A 21,128-nucleotide genomic window follows, 5' to 3' on the forward strand; every position below is an offset into this window, starting at 1 on the left:
TGACATTGATTTACTGTCAAACTTTTTGAACTCAAAGGTACTCCTAAGTATCAAAAAGGAAGTTCACCTATTGTAAAGCCAGTTTTCTAGAATGATCTCTTGCTACACAGCTATTGAAACTCCACCAAAATACATACAACTTTTGCTTTGATTTGCAACAAGACCTGAAGCTTTGGAGAAACTTTGGAAACATTCATATAACAATTGTATGGATATCACATCACCTCGACAGAACAATAGTAAATCATCTGCAAAACTGAGCTGAATGATACTCAGTTTTCACACATGGGATGGTAGTTAAAGTCAGGCTGCTCTTTCAGCTTTTTCAGAATCCTAGTCAAGTATTCCATTGCTAAAACAAACAGTATGGTGACATTGGATCGCCTTATCTCACCCCTCTCTTAGCTGAAAATGGTAAAGTAGGACTTCCATTAATATTTATGGAGTATGACACAGTTCTAATGCACTCCATAATTCACCCTATGAACTCTTTGGGAAAGCATAGCCCTACAAGCACTTATTCCAGAAATACCTATTCAAGAGAATCATATGTTTTTTGCATGTCAATCTTGATCATACATCTAGGTGAAATCCCTTTCCTACCATATCCCTTTATCAACTCATGACTGAGTAATATGTTATCTGTCAAGCCTCTGCCACTTGCTATTATTACTAACAGTGTCATGCCTCTTGATATGATATTTGCAAGAAATGTATGACATAGAAATATTATTGCGATTCCGTCGGAGGCATCTACAAAGAATAATCTCATTATATTAGAGTCAACTCTTTATACTATAGCCTTGAAAGCCACTACTAGAAAATAGAGCTATTGCAGCGGTTGCAAATCCGTTGCCATAGATAGCAAATCCGCTGCGATAGGACAATTGTAACGATTTTAGAACCGTTCCATCAGGTCGCGTGCCAATAGGTCTGTTGCAACGGTTTACTGTAACGGTTCTGAAACCGTTGCAATATTACATCTATCGCAACGGTTTTGGACTGTTACCATAGGCTTATATATTGCAACGATTATTTCGTCTCTTGGGTCGGTTCAGAACCATTGAAATACTACTTGTTGCAACGGTTCTTGATGCTATTGCAACGGTTTTGATGCTGATGTAATGATTTAGATGATATATTGCAACGGTTGATACTAGCTATTGCAACGGTTTATTAAGACTACTGCAACAAATTGTTAATGCTATTAGAACGGCTTTTGGAACCAACTGCAACAACTTAATAGTATGAGATTTTACCCTTTTATTTGATTGTGAATAATTATTTACATATATAATAAAATATAATACATAGAGATTCGCATAATCACAAATGAAACTCTTCATCACTAAAATCATAATCCAAAATATAACTTGTATTATCCATATATAAAAACAAAATATAAAATAGTGTTTGACAATTCAAGGGTTGGCATACATAAGTTTTCAATAAGTTCTACCAAATAAATGATTCCTAGAACATCTGAAACTCTAGCAACGATCACTCAATACCAACAAGTTCTTCATTGTTACTGTCTACCTTTCTTCACTTGCTTCACCTACAAAAGAATATAAATAAATGATTTAGTAAAAGTTTCACAAAAAAATATATTCACAAGCAATATTAAGCCAAAAACTTTTACTTCTTTCAGCTCTTCAAAGGAAACATTACATGCCAAATATTTTTAGGATCCATCAATTAATTGATGTTGTAAGAACACCAAATAATAAAATATAAAAACTCTAAACACTACGTTAACATAAATTCATAGGCTTGGCAATTGCGAGGGTTTTCTCGCAATTGCCAGCATAGTTTGCATTTGCGAACAAACCTTCGCATTTGCGAAGTCATCGGGGAGGGGGGGTAACCTTCGCAATTGCGACAGTAGCAGGCATGCAGCAGGTTCATATTTGCGACGCATGTCTCGCATTTGCGAGCTCCGCAATTGCGAAGCTCTGGTCGCAATTGCGACATCTGCAACTGTTCAAAATGAAACTTAGACGGGATTTTCACCCATTTTTCAATTCTCTCGAACCCTAAACCCCCATAGGCGATTTTCCAAAGACCCAAACTTCTCCAAATCATAGGCAAGTGATTTCTAACTCATTTCTTACAATCTATTTCATCTTTCTGCATGATTTCATCTCAAAATCTAGGGTTTTTCATGGAAAACTGGGTGTTCTTGGGTAAAATTTAGGAATTTCGAAATTTGGAGATTTGGACCTCAATTTGAGGTCGGATTCCAAAACCAATTGTATATCCGAGTTCGGGGGTGAATGGGTAATCGGGTTTTGGTCCGAACTTCGAGTTTTGACCAAGCGGACCCGGGGTCGATTTATATATATTGGGTTCGGGTTGCACGCCGCAACAGGAGGAATAAGGGTGAATGTGATTATCTGGTGGGATCGGGTTGCACGCCGCAACAAGGAGTAATAAGGGTGGACAGGTGGGATCGGGTTGCGCGCCGCAACAGGAGGAATAAGGGTGATATATTGACGAATAATAAGGGTGGACTGGTGGGATCGGGTTGCACGCCGCAACAAGGAATAATAAGGGTGAATATTGATACTCTTATTATTTATATGGTGGGATCTGATGCACGCCGCATCAGTTGTTGTTTTAAGTATTCATTTCTTCTGAAATTCATTACTGAGATGTTGAAACTCCCTAAGGATTGGTTATAGCTGATTATTGGTAGAACGGCTGGTTTCTGTATTCATTAATGCTAGTTTCTGTTATATTACATTCTGTATTCCCTTTTTGTTTAGTATAAACTGTTGCATGTTGTATATATTGTATGCCCCGCCGAAGTCTCGTCACTACTTCGTCGAGGTTAGGCTCGACACTTGCCAGTACATGGGGTCGGTTGTACTGATACTGCACTCTGCACTTTCTGTGCAGATTTTGGAGCAAGTGGCTGATCGTGAGGTTGGTTGCTATCACTGCTTCCCGGAGACCAAGGTAGTCCTGCAGGTGTCCGCAGGCCCTGGCGTCTCCCTCTATCCTATTTCATTTATGTTTTATCTACTTTCGAGAGCTGTGATACCAATTCTGGGTGAAATTTATTACGGTTTTCATTGTTAGTATAAAGATAATCTTTTAAAGTGTGTTCTTCCGCATTTATTTCCGCCGATTTACTTTTGTTAAGTTTAATTATAAAAAGATAAAGGAAAGAGGTGAGATATTTTGTAACGTTGGCTTGCCTAGCGAGTACAATGTTAGGCACCATCACGGTCCCGACGGTGGTAAATTTGGGTCGTGACAGTACAATTCCATGGTATACAATATTATAATTGTAAACCAAGCTGAATATTTCAGTACTAAATTCAAGAAAACACTTTAAGCATAGTACTAACAAGTGTCAAATAACTTTATGCCAATATAGTAATTTATTCCAATAGAAAATCCCAAGAAGAAAATAAAGAAAATAAAAAAGTAAACTCACAATGTAAATAGCTAAAAGTAGGGATAACAAAAACTTGATGTAGCAATCAGTGCAAGCTTCTATGCAAGTTTGTTAATTGGAGTTCAATAATAATATTTTTGATGATTGGTCAGAGTATCTCTTTTAGTTCAGCATTCTAGGCAAAGAGGAGACTCCAATTTCCTACCTATTTACAGGAATATCGCACCAAATAAGGATGATATTATTATATTTCAGTCTAAGATATAATAGGTCCTGAACTCTGGATTGGAGTTGAAAAGAAAAAGAGAATTATACTCAATGATATTAGTAATAGATATTCAAACGAATGTGCAAATATATCACATATGATTAATATCAGGAGAATTCAGGCTCTTCAACTACAAAATTAAGCATTGTTCCCAAGATAAAATTCCTTCAAAGCCCAGAAAATACGCCCATGCCCAAATTTAGGGGATAACACAAATTTAATAATAATAAAAAAGTTAAACTATCAAATACAAAATCTTCTACAAAATCCCTAAAAATAAAATTAGTGATGGAGATAGAGAAAAAAGCCCTAGAAATCTTCTACAGTAACCAAAAAATCTAACTCCACCTAAAAATCACCCCTACCCTCATGATACCAAGCGTAAAATCAGAATTTTAACCCTAGCCCCAATCGGTATATCACCAAACCAAATGAATCCGAAAAAGCCTTGGCTTATAGGAACATAAATGAAAAACAGAAAGCCCTAAAAATTACTTAATTGAACTAGTTGGAAAAGAATAGGACAAGAAAAAAGGACCTGAAAAAGGAGAAATCGACAAACTATTCGAGTTTAAGAGATGGTTGATGCCGAAGCTAGAGCTGGTACAAATCTGCAATCTCTGGATGGTCATTAGGAAGCGAGTCTCAGTATTGCATTTCCCCCATGGCATATTGAGTATTGGACTTGAAAGTCTCTCTTAGCATCTACGACGAAGTAGCTGAAGCAAAGTCGCGAGAGAGAGAGAGAACATAGTAGGAGATGGGGGTCGAATTTTGGTGCGGGCAGTGGATTAGAAAAGATTAATTAAAGGAAAAGAAAGGGAAATAGAAAAAAGAAAGAAAAGACAACGGAAAAAGAAAAAGGGGTGTAAAGCGTTGCGGTAGAGGAATTTATGCTTTAATTAATTAACCGTAGCAAATAAGCATGACGATAGACCATCTATGGCAGCGCTTTAAGAACCGTTGCCAGAAAACGTTACGATAGAATGTCTATATCAACGGATGTACAACCGTTGCAAATAACCGTTGCAATTAGGTGTCTATTGCAACAGTTTTCAAAACCGTTGCAATAGGTCCAGTTTCTAGTAGTGCGTGTTCTTGATTAGGATTTATCTTTGGTTGTGCTTCCTCAGACACTTGTATAACATTTTGATTCTTAATAATATACTAACCTTTTTACTTTGTGTTCTAACGGTCTTTTTATGGAATGAATTTATGTATCCTAAGATTTTTTTTTAACTTGAATAAAAATTTTACCCATATGATGAATTTAAAAAATTATTGAATTGAATTCTCTTGCTAAATAATTAATTAAAAATTTTAATTATTTGGTTTTAACATAAAAAATAATTTATTCTATGTTGATTCAGATCTTTATAATAGTTCATCTCTTGTTTTGAATATTTAATCTTAATTATAACTTTATATACTATAAATTTTATTTTCAAAGAGTAAAAGATTGATATGACATTTTACATTTAGATCTTTATGTTTGCAAAATCATAAGTGATGTTGACTCTTACCAATCACTTTTTTTCTCTCTTTCTCACACATTTATATTATTAATATTTTCTTGGTTGTTTAATAATTGGATATTTTCCATATTACACGAACAATTGATTAAAAAATTATTTGAGTAGGAAAATGGTTCAAATATAATATAAATATATATTATAGTGGGGGGTATTTTTTTCTCAATTTCAACTCTTTAAGCAGTCCATTTAATATTACTTATTTTTGGTATTGGACATTATGGAGTGGTAATATATTGCCAATACGGAGGATTCTTATGAAATTAATTTTATTAAACCTTCCTATATATTTTTAATAAGAATTTAATAGAATCTTTTTTTAATTAATATTAAAATATTAAAAATTAGCAAAGAAGGTATTGTAATCCAAAAAATAGGGTATTAAAGTTATATCCTTTCTCTATGAGTTCTTCCGCTTAATATTTTAGGGGTATTTTGGTATATTAATATTGTATTTATACCTTTATAATAATATAGGCTCTCCTTTTTCTAATTAAATTTGGACAATATCATACATTCTCAAATTAAATTAGTAATACGACAATATAATACGATTTTTAATTAAATTAGTAATAAGAATTTTTAAGAAGTATATCCTAAAAGTAATAGGATTACATGACTAAAGATATATACTTGTTCAATTTTATATGAATTAGACAACCCGAAAGTAATTATACTAATAGGATTAAAAGGTAATCATGTAGGATTTCTAACGTGTAGTATTATGTCCTAAAACTAATGGGATTATAAGGCTAATATCTTGTAACGACCCGAACGGTCGTTTTGAGCTCTAGCGCGTCGTTCAACAGTTTGAGGTCAAGAGCAGCTTCACTTCAGGTATTAAGAATTGTACGCGTGGTTGGAATTGAATTCCGGAAAATTCGAAGTTGATTTGGAGAAAGAATTCTCATTTCGGAAGCTTTAAGTTGAAAGAATTGACTAAGTTGAGTTTTTGAGTGAACGATCTCGGATCGGGATTCGAAGGTTCCAGCAGGTTCGTGTGATGATTTTGGACTTGGGCATATGTCCGGATCGGGTTTAGGAAGTCCCGGGAACGTTTCGGCACCTATTGTGAAAGTTGGCATTTTTGAAAGAATTTCATAAGTTTGGGTTGAAGTCCATATCAGTGTTATCGATGTCCGTTTGGGATTTCGAGTCTGGGAATAGCTCCGTAAGGTGATTCTTGGGAGCGCGAACGGAAGTGAATTCGGAGGTCCGTGGGTCATTTTGGAGTCATTTGGCTAAAGTTAGAAATTTGAAGGTTTTTGAGAAGTTTGACCGAGAGTTGACTTTTTGATATCGGGGTCGGATTCCGATTCCGAAAGTTGGAGTAGGTCCGTAATATCGAATGTGACTTGTGTGTAAAATTTGAAGTTATTCCGGAATGATTTTGGTAAGGTTTGAGACACTTAGTCTCTTTTAAGGAAGCTTAAGTTGGAAAAGTCAACCGGATATTGACTTATGTGTTAGAGGGCTCAGATGTGAGTTCTGATGGTTCGTTTAGCTTCGGGAGGTGATTTATGACTTCGGAGCGTGATCGAAAGGAGTTTTGGAGGTTAGTAGTGGATTTAGGCTTGAATTGGCAAAGTTGATATTTTTTGGCGTTTTCCAGTTGATAGGTGAGATTTTGATATAGGGGTCGGAATGGAATTCCGAGAGTTACAATAGTTCCGTTGTGTCATTTGGGATGTGTGTGCAAAATTTCATGTCATTCGGACGTGGTTTGGTTGGGTTTTTTATCAAAAGAGTAATTTAGAAGATTTTGAAATTCTTAGGCTTGAATCCGATGTGAATTTGGTGTTGTGATGTTGTTTTGAGCGTTCCGAAGGTTGGAACAAGTTTGAATGATGTTATGGGATATGTTGGCATGTTTGGTTGAGGTCCCAGTGGCCTCGGGTGAGTTTTGGGTGGTTAAACGGACTATTTCATCTTTGGAAAAATTGCAAATTTTTCTTTTAGCTTCAGCTGTGCACCAGAAAATTTCTGGTGCGAGGAATCTAGTTTGGAAGCTCATATCTTGCAATCTATAAGGAATCAGAAAAATTACAAAACACGAACGTTGTAGCTCTTATATTCTAGTTTCCATAAAGTTAAACCATTCATGATTTGGATATTATCTAAGAAAGTTATGATGGATCGAAAATGGCTTGTGAAGCAATTTCGTCAGAATTTTCTGATGCACTTTAGAAGCTCATATCTCGGAATATATAAAGGATTATAAGGTGTACAATCTATCAAATGAAAGATCACCGAGTCTACTTTCTAAATCTTCAAACCGTTTGTCATTTGGATATTTTCACAAGGGGTTATGGGCGTTTTAGCAGAAGGTGTACAGCAGGGAAAAATGTTAAAAGGATGTACAACCTGCACAGCACAAGGTACAACTCGATGAAGCCTGAGCAGATTGTTTTAAACACGAGTTTTAGCTCATTCCTTTCATTTAGCTTGGACGATTTCGGAGAGCTCAAGGAGGGATTTTCACCAAGCAACACTAGGTAATTGATTTTTTCCTATTTTTGAGTTAAATATGTGATCTTACATGGATTTAAACATGAAAATCAATAGAAAAAGGTGGAGTTAGGGCTTGAGATTATGAGACCTTCTAGAGATAATTTGAGGGGTCAAACGAACTCCGGTTTTTGAGTTCTTTATATGTACGGACTCGTGAGATGATGAAGAACATTTTGGTATAAAGTTTGTCTAGTTTCTAGAAGTGGGCCCGAGGCTCGGGTTTTGGTAATTTCGGGATTTGTGCCCGTTATTGATTGTTTTCGTTTGGGCTTTGTTCCCTTAGCATATTGTGATGTATTCATTCAGGTTTTGGATAGATTCGACGCGCGTGGAGGCCGATTTGAGGGGCAAAGGCGTCGCGAGCTAGAGATTTCGCCGGTTCGAGGTGAGTAATGATTGTAAATGATATCCTGAGGGTTTGAAACCCCGGATTTGCACATCGTAGTGCTATATTGAGGTGACTTGCACGCCGGATAGCGAGCGTGAGGTAGAGCACCGTTGGGGATTGTGACTTGGTCCGTCCCGATTGATGAATTTACTGCGTATTTGACTGAAATTTACTTGTTATCATCATAATTTGGGCTTCGTGCCAGCTATTTGAACCCTTCGGGGATTGTTGTTGATAATTCCTCACTGTTTTGATTATATATACTTGAACTCAGTCATGTATTTTCCACTGTTTTAAAACTCAGCCAAGTTTATTATGCCTTAAGCACTTGAAATGATATTTCGAATAATATTTTGGGCTGAGCATCATGTTTTACTGTTGCCCGAGTGGCTTGTGTGATCTTTGACTGGATAAGGCTGAGGGCATGTATTGTGAGGATACTTTTGGATCGGGTTATACGCCACAGCAGTGTTACACTGATATTGATATGAGGCCGAGGGCCTAGATTGATGCCACGAGATGGCTTGTTATTGCGCTTGGGCCGTAAGGGGCCCCTCCCGGAGTCTGTACACCCCCAGTGAGCGCCGTCGACGATAAATATGGATCGGGCTGCACGCCGCAGCGATATATGGATCGAGCTACAAGCCGCAGCGGTACTGGTACTGTTCTATGTGTTTACTTTATGTCATTGTCTGCCATTATCTGTTGTTTGTGCTACTTCATGTGATATCTACCGGATTGCCTGACATTATCTGTTAATTGAGAATGGTGCCCGAGGGGCGGACTTTTGTGCTTATCTGCACTATTTATTTTTGCAATCATTTGCATAACTGTGAAAGGATCATTTTCCAAAGAGGTTTTAAACTGAGCTAAGATATTTCTAAAGATTTCACAACTTCACTGCTTTTCTCAAAGGGTTTTACACTGCTTCTATACAGCATGATGGTTTGCTTTATGTGATTTCTTACTGCTCAGTTGTTATTTACCTTTCTTACTCACTGAGTTGGAGTACTCACTGTACTCCCTGCAGCTCGTGTGCAGATGCAGGTATTTGTTCACCCGGTAGCGGGTTTTGAGCTAGCTAAGTTATCGGAGTTTAGCGAGGTGACTGCCAGCGTTCGCAGCACCACATTTCTTCCTTTTGCTTATCAGTCTTATTTTGAATGTTTCAAGCCTTGTAGTTGTAGTTATACTCTAATAGATGCTCGTAACTTGTGACACCCCGGTGTTGGGCTGTATTCCGCACTTTATAAAGAAATCTTTTGTATAGTTTGTGGTTATTTAATCATGCTAAAATTGATTATTAATATTAACTATCCTGAAAAGGCAAAATGGGTTGGTTGGCTGGCCTTGTCTTCACGAGAGGCGCCATCATGACCGGATCGGGATTTGGGGTCGTGACATATCTAGTTTAAAAAATTAACATAGAAGTTATTGTAGTCCAAAAAATAAGTTATTACAGCTATGTCCTTTCCCTATGAGTTCTTCTGTTTAATATTTAAGACTATTTTGGTCTATCAATATTATATTAGTGCTTTTACAATAATATATTTGCTCATGTTTCTAATGAATTTGGACAATATAATACATTTTTAAATTAAAGTAGTGATAAAATTTTTGTATGAAGCATATCCTAAAAGTAATAGGATTTCATTCGAAAGAGAAGTCCCAAATCTATCTCGGAGTTCTCCACATTCATGTTCATTTGTTCGAAAATTCCTTTTGCATGTGAATTCTTACGGGAAGGATTTATAGGTATTAATATAGTGGATTGTATTAAAGTTATATTCCTTGTTTGTGTCACGACCCAGAAATCCCTCCGAAGGAGTCGTGATGGCACCTAGTCTCTAAACTAGGTAAGCCTAACATAAAATGAAATAACATTGATGCTTACTAACTTTAATTAACCAACTCTGAATAATTAAAAATTTCCAAAACCGGTGATACAAGTCACGAGCCTATATAAGAGTAATTACACAAAATAATACATCACTGCCCCGAAACAAAGGAGCAAATGGAAATAAATACAAATAAAGGTGACTCCGAGACCTGCAAACGCTGTAGCAGGTTTACCTTGAGTCTCGCGACGACCAGCACAGCTACTATCAATCCACCTGGATCTGTACACAAAGATGTACAGAAGTGTAGTATGAGCACACCACGGCGGTGCCCAGAAAGTATTAAGACTAACCTCGGTGGGGTAGTGACGAGTAACAGTCAGGACACCTACTGGTCAAATGACATGAACAGGATATGATAATAAAACATCAAGATAAAGATAACGAAGTAATATCAATTGCGGAGAGAAAATCCAAGTACAACAGTATAAACAATAAAGGGAGAACACGGATAGTAACGAACGGAAACCAAGTAAATCAGATTACCCAAGCAACTCAACACTGACATAACAGAGGCGGAGACAAGTAAGAATGTATCCAAATAAAGAAAACAATGCCAACTCAATCAATCACATCATGTTTAATACACCATCCCGATCATTTCAATCCTCGATTTCTCATATCATAATCTCAACTTTCGAACTTTCAACACATTTGGCACCTTGTGCCCACATATTTTCCATCTCAGTCTTATCAATAAAATCCACATGATATACAATAAAAAATGTCCTTACAAATGCACTTAAGATGTTCAAGAAGTCCTATTTACATAATATAAATTAAATTACAATTTCTAAATAAATTTGGAAAATCGACGAGAAAAGATGAAGTTGTTTTTAGAAATCATTCGAGTAAGAAAGTACCCCTTTCAATTTAAAATACAACATCGCAAGAATTATTACCTTTAACATGGGAGTTAATAACTTAAAACTTAGTAGAAATTCCTTTTTTTTAAAAATACAACCTCAGATGGTTTAAGGGAATATAATTGAGAAACTAATTGAATTAAGGATATAAAAATTATTGAAGTTTGAATTATTGGAACGTATATATACATATATATAAATACGGTGAGGTATTGAAACATTGTGGGTTCTAACACAAAGGATCACAGCAATAAAGGAATTAAACAGTTTGAAAAAAAAATTTGAATTGTTAACAACAAATAAACACAGCAGCAGAAAGTGCACGGCATCACCCTTCGTGCTTTTACTCTCATTCTCACCATAAGAATCAACATTCACTTTTATTCTTTCTTGTTGCGGCGTGCAACCCGATCCCAATCATATAGTACTGTTGCGGCGTGCAACCCGATCCAAATCATATAGTGATGTTGCGACGTGCAACCCGATCCAAATCATATAATATTGTTGCGGCGTGCAACCCGATCCAAATCATATAGTGATATTGCAGCGTGCAACCCGGTCCAAATCATATAATATTGTTGCGGCGTGCAACCCGATCCAAGTCATATAATGATGTTGCAGCGTGCAACCCGATCCATATAATATTGTTGTAGCGTGCAACCCGATCCAAATCATATAGTGATGTTGCGGCGTGCAACCCGATCCAAATCATATAATATTGTTACGGCGTGCAACCCGAACCAAGTCATATAATGATGTTGAGGCGTGCAACCCGATCCATATAATATTGTTGCGGCGTGCAACCCGATCCAAATCATATAGTGATGTCGCGGCGTGCAACCCGATCCAAATCATATACTATTATTGCGGCGTGCAACCCGATCCAAGTCATATAATGATGTTGCGGCGTGCAACCCGATCCATATAATATTGTTGCGGCGTGTAACCCGATCCCAATATATAAATCAACACCAATCACGAAAGAATCCCGGCAAGAGAATAATAAGGAAACAACAATATCTCGATAAGGGAGTCAACAGCAAGAATAAACACGTCCCGGCAAGGGAACCAACAGTAAGAATTAAATATGTCCCGGCAAGGGAATCAGCTATAACCAAACTTATACCAACAATTAACTTCACAATGAAATCTCAACTACACCACAAGACATAATAAGCACGTGATAACTACACTGGCAACCACAACAATTGGACATGTAATCTATTTGCACAAACTCACAGAGGAACTCACAATCAAGAAGTATCAAAAAATATAAGGAAGGCAATCACTTCAATTAAGGCAATTAAGGGTCAATGTAACACGTAAGAGTTAGAGGAAAGCTAACAACGTCATATGGAGAATATAGAGACAATTTAAGCAACTAGGAAACCCAATCATAACATGATACTTTCCACATAAGGACCTAAGAAACCTAGAGGCAAATTTCCCACAAATAAGTCCGAGCACACACTCGTCACCTCGCATGCATGGACTACAATTAGCATAGAAGACTCAATTCCTAAGGGGAAGTCCCCCACACAAGTTTAGGTAAGATACTTACCTCAAAGACGACAACTCGGTACTCTAAAATGGACTTCTCGGGCAAAAAAACCTCCGGACAGCTCAAATCCAACTATAATAACTCCAAAACACACATAAATCGAATAAGGGACTATTCCGAATAATAAAGTTTCAATCTTTACAAAAATATAAAAATCGACCCAAAAGTCGACCCCCGGGCTGTCACGACCCTAAACCCAGACCCGGTCGTGATGGTGCCTCTCGTGAAGACAAGGCCAGCCGACACACTACCAATTCATTTTAAGCAATTAAATCAATACAAATTAAGTCTCTAACATAATAATAATCCCAAAATAAGGTAAACAATACAGTTGCGGAATAGACATAGCTCGACATCGGGGTGTCACCAGTCATGAGCATCTATCATAAAAACTACAAGTCTGAAAGAGTCTACACAACTATTACATAACTAAAACAGGAGAAAATAAGATAGAGGGAGAAGCACTGGACTGCGAACGCCGAGCAGCTACCTAGTGAATCTCCAAAGTCTGCTAGAAGCTCTCAACCCTCGCAAGCCGGACCTGAAGCACCTGAATCTGCACGCGGGGTGCAGAGAGTAAAGTGAGTACTCCAACTCAGTGAGTAATAACAATAAATGAAGACTGAGCGATACAAAATCACGTTAAACACAACAATATGCTATAAGAGGCAGAGTAAAATCAGTAAAGTACAATTAAACAGTGTAATCTCATAAAGCACCTTGTAAGCAGTTAAACAAGTAAAGGAAAGCAGCTAGAAAAGGTAAACACATAAGAACAGCCCCTCGGGCATAATAACCACAGAATCAGCCCCTCGGTCAATAACATAGAACAATACCAGCCCCTCGGGCTATATCTCATATCACAATGGGTACCTGCGCTCATTAGGGGTGTACAGACTCCGGGAGGGGCCCCTTATGGCCCAAGCGCAATATCAAGCCATCTCGTGGCATCATCAATAGGCTCTCGACCTCATATCAACAAGCCACCTTGTGGCGTACAAATCTCAGGCCCTCAGCCTCATAATCATAATCAGTGTATCACCGCTACGGCGTGCAGCCCGAACCCAAAAAATCCTCACAACACAGGCCCTCGGCCTTACTCAGTCAGAATCTCATAAGCCACTCGAGCAACAGTAAAACATGATGCTCAGCTCAAAATATCTTTAAAATATCATTTAAGGTGTTTAAAATAGAGTAAACATGGTTAAGTTATGAAAACAGTAAAATATAGCATGACTGAGTACAATTATAAAGTCAAAACAGTGAGGAAATGGCAATAAAATTCCCCTAAGGGTCCAAATAGTTGGCACGAAGCCCAAATATAGCATTTAGCCCAAAATATGATAACATAAAACAATTGACAATCAAATACGCAGTAAAACAGTCATTCGGGATGGACCAGGTCACAATCCCCAAGGTGCACGATCCAACGCTCGTCATCTAGCGTGTGCGTCACCTCAACATAGCACAACGATGTGTGATCCGGGGTTTGATACCCTCAGGACAACATTTACAATCATAACTCACTTCGATCCGGTCATAACTCTAGCCCGCGATGCCTTTGCCCTCTCAAAATGACCTCTGGATGCTCCAAATCTAACCAAAATCAGTACATAACCATTAAAATATGCTAAGGGAACAAAGCCCACTCGAAAATATCCAATTTACATCAAAAATTCCAAAATTGCTCAAACCCGGCCCCCGGGCCCATGTCTTGGAATCCGATAAAAATCACAAAACTAGATTCCTTACACTCTCACGAGTTCATACATACCAAGAACATCCAAATTGGACATCAAATGCTCATTCAAATCCCCAAAAGAATTCTCAAACTTTTCTTCCATTTTTCCCCAATTTCCACTCTAATTTCTCAAATTAAATGATGAAATTCAAGACTAAATCATGGAATTAAACCAAATATGAGTGAAGAATACTTACCCCAATAGCTCCACTGAAAATCTCCTCAAAGTTCACCTTCTCCCGAGCTCTCCAATGGCTTTTATGATATTGGACTTAAACCCTTGTTTTTAAAATATAAGCTGACTGCCCAGGCTTCCTCTTTCGCGAACGCGGGATAACCATCGCGTTCGCGATGAACAAAACACCAGCCATCAAAAATGCTCTATGCGTTCGCGGTACCAGCCTCACGAACGCGATACACACTGGATATAGAACTACGCGAACGCGGCCCAAGACTCGCGTATGCGATGAAGAAAGGTCCTCCAGCCCAGCTCCTAGCTCGACTCTATGCGAACGCGATATCCCATACGCGAACGCGAAGAAGTCCTCCCCTAACACTATGCGAACGCTGGACATACTTCGTGATCGCGAAGAGCAATTTGCTGCTGCCATAAGAATACAATACGCATTCGCGACACTTGCCTCGCGAACGCGATAAAGAATTGAGGCACCAGATACCAGCATAATACAACAGTGAAACATGAAGAAAAAATAGCCCGGAATCAATCCGAAAATGCGCCCGAGCCCCTCGGAACCACCAACAAACATGCCAACATATCCCATAACCTCCTTCAAACTTGTTCCAACCTTCGGAACACTCAAAACAACATCAAAACACCAAAATCACATCGGATTCAAGCCTAAGAATTTCAAGAATTTCCAAATTCCGCTTTCAATCAAAAAGTCTACCAAACCTCATCGGAATGACCTGAAACATTGCACACACGTCACAAATGACACAACGGACCTACTCCAACTTTCGGAATTCCATTCCGACCCCTATATCAAAATCTCACCTATCAACCGGAAAATGCCAAAATTCCAATTTCGCCAATTCAAGCCTAAACCTTCAACGGACTTCCAAACCACATTCCGACCATGCTTCTAAGTCCCAAATCACCTAACGGAGCTAACCAAATCATGAAAATTCCAATCCGAGGTCATCTACTAACAAGTCAAAACTTGGTCACACCTTTCAAATTTTAAGCTTCAAACTGAGAATTGTTCTTCCAAATTCATTTTGATTACCCTGAAAACCAAAACCGACGATTTACATAAGTCATAATACATGCTACAGGGCTGGCCATGCCCGAGAACTGGCGAACAAGGTGCAAAGCTCAAAACGACCGGTCGGGTCGTTACACGGGCCCGCACCTCGGAACCCATCAAATTTTACAAAATCCGATCACCCATTCAAAAATGAGTTCAACCATACAAAATTCATCAAATTCCGATAACATTTGATCCCTCAAATCATGATTTTTCATTTTANAAAACAACATAAACAATTAAAGCTTTGTAAGAGTTGGGCGGGCTGGGCATGACCCAAATTTTAGTCTATCTTGATGCAGCTCATCCCAGCCAAGTAACTTTTGGACGGTTATTAGGATACTTTCCACATAAGGACCTAAGAACCCTAGAGGCAAATTTTCCACAAATAAGTCCAGCACACACTTGTCACCTCGCATGCATGGACTACAATTAGCATAGAAGGTTAGGCAAGATACTTACCTCAAAGACGACAACTCGGTACTCTAAAATGGACTTCTCGGGCGAAAAGACCTCCAGACAGCTCAAATCCAACTATAATAACTCCAAAACACACATAAATCGAAGAAGAGACTATTCCGAATAATAAAGTTTCAATCTTTACAATAATATAAAAATCGACCCAAAAGTCGACCCCCAGGCCCGTACCTCGGAACCTGTCAAATTTTACAAAATCCGATCACCCATTCCAAAATGAGTTCAACCATACAAAATTTATCAAATTCCGATAACATTTGATCCCTCAAATCATGATTTTTCATTTTAGCAATTTTCTTCAAAAACCAACATTTTACCCAACACAAATCACAAATTTAATGATAAAAATAAAGACAAATTCATGGAATATAGTCAATTCTAGGTGAAGAACACTTACCCAATCGTTTTGCTTGAAAAACCCACAAAGAATCGCCCAAAATCGAGCTCTAGAACTCCAAAAATGTTAAAAATGGCCTAACCCTCGATTTGGAAAACATATATTCTGCCCAGATATTAAAGCATCGCGAACGCGGAGGAAGTATCGCGTTCGCGAAGAAGAAAAATGAAGGCTGCCCAGATGTGCTTCGCGAACACGACAGCACGCGCGCAAACTCGAAGAAGGAAAATATTATGGGCCAGAGATTTCTCTTCGCGAACGCATGAAGTAATACGCGAACGCGAAGAGTGGACATGCATAACTACGCGAACGCGTGAGGGGGACGCGAACGCGAGGGGTGTTACGCGAACGCGAAGAAGGATTTCCAGGTGGTCAGCAACAAAGCTTCGCGAACGCGAAAGGCTGTTCGCGATCGCGAAAGAGGATACCCGAAGCAGAAAACAGCAGTTCAAACATAGGGAAAAATGACCCGTAGCCCATCCGAAACACACCCGAGGCTCCCGGGACCCCAAACAAGTCATATAACCTAACACGGACTCACTCGAGGTTTCAAATCACATAAAACAACACCAAAACAATGAATCAAACCAAAAATCAAACTTATGAATTTCCAAATCTTCAAATATCAAATCTCATGCCGAAACCTATCAATTCAACTCGGAATAACGCCAAATTATGCAGACAAGTCCAAAATGACATAACGGAGCTGCTCCAACTCTCGAAATCGCATTTCGGCCCCGATATCACAAAAGTCAACTATGGGTCAAACTTCTCTATTTTCTAAACTTCAATTTTTCCAACTTTCGCCAAAACACCTCAAATTACCCTACGGACCTCCAAATCCGAATCCGGACGCGCCCCTAAGTCCAAAATCACCATACGAAGCTGTTGAGATCACCCACGACCCATTCCGGGGCCGTTTACTCAAAAGTCCAATTCCGGTCAAATTTTCACTATTTAAACTTCCAAAACTAGGTTCCTTCTTCCAGTTCAACTCTGATTCATCCGGAAGCTGAATCCTACCATGCACACAAGTCGATATACCAAATGTAAAGCTGCTTGAGACCTCAAACTACCAAATCGGGCGAAATTTCTCAAAACGACCAGTCGGGTCGTTACATCCTCCTCCACTTAAACTTACATTCGTCCTCGAACGTGCCCGGAGTCGTTCCAAAGCCATCGAACCACTGCATGAGCTCACCATACATACACCCGGGGGTTAATTCCCGTAACCCAACCTAAGCAGAACTGTCAGTGCAACTTAACTGAAGATCTCACCTCCTCCTTAGCCCATCACCTTAGAACAGAACCCAAACCTCAACATCTGAGTTTCATCATAGGATCTGAATCCCACATCATTACACTATATAAACCCGAACAAGCTGAATCGAGCCAAAATAAATTCCAATCCCGAATACAATCACATGCTGCTCCACGCAATTCAATGCCCGAAGCAATAACCTCTGACCACCATAGGTGCTCCAATAACATCCTGGATGCCGGAAACACACCTCACATTAAATATAACCTTATTCCGGACCTCCACATCACTGTTCATGATAAAGAAACATTCGGGAACTCATAGCCGCCTATGAAGTCAACAAGTCAAGAAATCCTCTCGCCCGCCAGGGCCATTATCACCCACATACTTTTAAACACTCATCACCCCAACACCATAGTACCACTCTCAGGTCTAAGAACCACATCTCGACCAATACAAGCAGCCCAACTGATGACTCATCATGGAAACACACAAATTCTCACACTACACAGCTCGTACACTGAATCAGCAATACTCAATTATGCAACACAAATAAAGAGAAGCAAGTTATAAGAATTTTCTAACGAGAACCACATGTATAACAACAAAAGTATAGTGCTCAAATCGTCCCACAGAGGGAAACACAACATCAAATAATCACAAGGAAAGGGTATCCCACATAACATCCGCTGCGGCGTGCAGCCCGCTCCCAAATACTCATCAAGCCAAAATGCTCGAGCTCACTGAACATATGAATTCTGATATCAAGTACAACAGAGTGCACAAATAATATTGTGAGAAAATAAATGAAAGTGCTAAAACATGAAAGAAGCAAGCACGACTAAGGTGCAATAAGCAAATCAACATCACGAGGGCTATCTTGTCCGCATCACCATAAGGCCTAAACAGAATTACTACCTGCGGGGGAAATAATCATACAACCTCATCGCCTAACACAACATACAAGAGTAGCACATCTCATAGGCTAGGGGCACATATAATATCCTTCCTACCTGATCACATAGCCAAAATGACAATCTCCTAGAGGCACACAAATTTGCTCTGACACGACCTACATATTCTCGCTGATCCCCAAATAGCCTACAACCAAATCCTGATTACCTCCAAATAGGTAAATATACTTCCCAAAAATCCACACCGAGCTATCAATCATGCATGCTATTAACTATCTCTTCCTCAACGTTTCTCCACAATCCACAAACATGAAATAATTCACATATGAGGGCATCTTACCCTAAAACTTCAGGAATACCAAAACAATTTCCATACTCTGACTCCACTATGCAATCAAATGGCTGATATATCACTTACACACTATCATTCTGCTAAAGCACTCATATAGAGTTTCTGACCGCGTAACAAAATATGAACCTTGAAAGCCTCAAAACCCAGTAATCACCCTGCTACCAGCCACGCACTATAAACCAAAAATTAAGGTCCTTTCCAAAAATGTCACACTCTTCACATATGATAGCCAACAACGCCAACGCTCTATTAATTTCGGATACCGATTCGGGAGAAACTGCAATGTACTACATATTCCTTATGCCCATAGTAGACACCCAACTCAACCGTAGTCAAACCATCGAGAACCCTCCGAGACCGCCCGCACGCAACTAAACCATCAGGACTATACCTCCTCAACTCTACTGAGTCACACAAATCGTCCAATCCAAGAGTGCTGCCTCAAATGCCAGTAGAGAATTCCCATTCAAAAGGACCATTTACTTCCATGGCTATGCTGACCTAACACTACTAAACTGACTCATTTCTTCGGATAGTCAATATACAATAACTCCCATCAAAGCCCCACATGCAGATGACTCTAGCATGAACCACGTAGCCAGAGTCTGACTCTGCAATCTAAATGCCGCTATTGGACTCCTCCACTTGGCGCAAAGCCATGGGAAGCAACGTCTGATAATCCACAAAACTACTCTTCACAGCTCGCACAACACAAATCACAAGGTACTCCAACACCACCAACTACTCCCAATCAATACCCACCTCGTGACCTTGCCAAAAATTGCGACGACTAGTCAACAATTAAATCTTCCCAGCTCGCACTCATCAACCAAATGTCGGAAACCGCTGCGCCTCCATACGAATAGCAGAATAGTCTCTCAATATCCTCTGGGTCTTCAGTCTGAACAACATGTTGAGACAATGTCTGAGCATCCCTGACTCCTTCGTAGTCCATTTGTAGCATCACGAACCACTAGCATATGGCGAACGCTGAGAGCGTAATATTATACACGAGTGGATGTAAAGGAACATAAGTTATATACTTCGAGTTGAATCAATATCGCACGATAAGGAATGAAAGAAAGGGAATTTCCTAACAGTTCTGTAGCCTCTCGAAGATAAGTACAGACGTCTCTGTACCGACCCACAAGACTCTACTAAACCTGCTTGTGACTCGTAGCACCCATGAACCTAGAGCTCTGATACCAACTTGTCACGACCCAGAAATTCCTCCGAAGGAGTCGTGATGGCACCTAGTCTCTAAACTAGGTAAGCCTAACATAAACTGAAATAACATTGATGCTTACTAAATTTAAATTAACCAACTCTGAATAATTCAAAATTCCCAAAACCGGTGGAACAAGTCACGAGCCTATCTAAGAGTAATTACACAAAATAATACATCACTGCCCCGAAACAAAGGAGCAAATGGAAATAAATACAAATGAAGGTGACTCTGAGACCTGCGAACGCTGTAGCAGGATTACCTTGAGTCTCCACCGCAACGACCCGCACAGCTACTATCAATCCACCTGGATCTGTATGCAAAGATGTACAGAAGTGTAGTATGAGAACACCACGGCAGTGCCCAGTAAGTATCAAGACTAACCTCGGCGGGGTAGTGACGAGGAACAGTCAGGACACCTACTGGCAACATGACATGAACAGGATATGATAATAAAACATCAAGATAAAGATAACGAAGTAATATCAACCGCGGAGAGAAAATCCAACTACAACAGTATAAACAATAAAGGGAGAACACGGATAGTAACGAACGGAAACCAAGTAAATCAGATAACCCAAGCAACTCAACACTGACATAACAGAGGCGGAGACAAGTAAGAATGTATCCAAGTAAAGAAAATAATGCCAACTCAATCAATCACATCATGTTGAATACACCATCCCGATCATTTCAATCCTCGATTTCTCATATCATAATCTCAACTTTCGAACTTTCAGCACATATGGCACCTTGTGCCCATATATTTTCCATCTCACTCTTATCAAAAAAATCAACATGATATACAAATGTCCTTACAAATGCACTTAAGATGTTCAAGAAGTCCTATTTACATAATATAAATTAAATTATAATTTTTAAATAAATTTGGAAAATCGGCGAGAAAAGATGAAGTTGTTTTTAGAAATCATTCGAGTAAGAAAATACCCCTTTCAATTAAAATACAACATCGGAAGAATTATTACCTTTAACATGGGAGTTAATAACTTAAAACTTAGTATAAATTCCTTTTTAAAAAAATACAACCTCAGATGGTTTAAGG

General features: G+C 38.9%; 1 long non-coding RNA gene across 1 annotated transcript; it reads right to left on the reverse strand.

Moving 5' to 3' along the window:
* Window positions 1-1,325: 1,325 nt before the first annotated feature.
* LOC109207363 lies at window positions 1,326-4,522 on the reverse strand. Its single transcript, XR_002064997.1, has 2 exons — window positions 4,213-4,522; window positions 1,326-1,558 (listed from the first exon to the last, which is right to left on the reverse strand). It is a non-coding gene; the product is annotated as an uncharacterized LOC109207363 (long non-coding RNA).
* Window positions 4,523-21,128: the final 16,606 nt, after the last annotated feature.

The sequence above is a fragment of the Nicotiana attenuata genome, unplaced genomic scaffold (genome assembly GCF_001879085.1).
Source record: "Nicotiana attenuata strain UT unplaced genomic scaffold, NIATTr2, whole genome shotgun sequence".
In the NCBI taxonomy this organism is placed as follows: domain Eukaryota; kingdom Viridiplantae; phylum Streptophyta; class Magnoliopsida; order Solanales; family Solanaceae; genus Nicotiana; species Nicotiana attenuata.